Below are 278 nucleotides of genomic sequence, written 5' to 3'. Positions count from 1 at the left end.
TATAGTCAATGTGAGGTAAAGTGTGTCGCCAAGGTAACCGGTTAGAACTCAAAGTGGAGATGAGGTCTTAAAATGTATAGAAAGGGTCTTAAAAAAGGTCTGACTTCAGGATTCCTGCGTACACCCTGTAAAAACATAATCTGGAATTAGAGAGGTTTTAGAAGTGTTTGGAAGATGTCTGTGAGAGACCTGTCGACTTGTCTTTTCGACAGATTTTCCAGCGGTTGTTTTATGTCATTTTTAAATATGTCAAATCGTGAGGTCTTTAACTCCTGCTA

The 278-nt window shown here is 38.8% G+C and overlaps 1 protein-coding gene across 1 annotated transcript in view; it reads left to right on the top strand.

Annotated features, from left to right (window-relative positions):
- The window catches only part of LOC104963788 (kinesin-like protein KIF21A), a 35,835-nt gene that overhangs the window by 9,046 nt on the left and 26,511 nt on the right, over positions 1-278 (top strand). The window lies entirely within an intron of this gene.

Source organism: Notothenia coriiceps, unplaced genomic scaffold (genome assembly GCF_000735185.1).
Source record: "Notothenia coriiceps isolate Sejong01 unplaced genomic scaffold, NC01 NC01_scaffold00036401, whole genome shotgun sequence".
NCBI classification, from domain to species: domain Eukaryota; kingdom Metazoa; phylum Chordata; class Actinopteri; order Perciformes; family Nototheniidae; genus Notothenia; species Notothenia coriiceps.
Note: the sequence above shows the minus strand (reverse complement) of the source record. Positions and strands in the feature narration are given on the sequence as shown.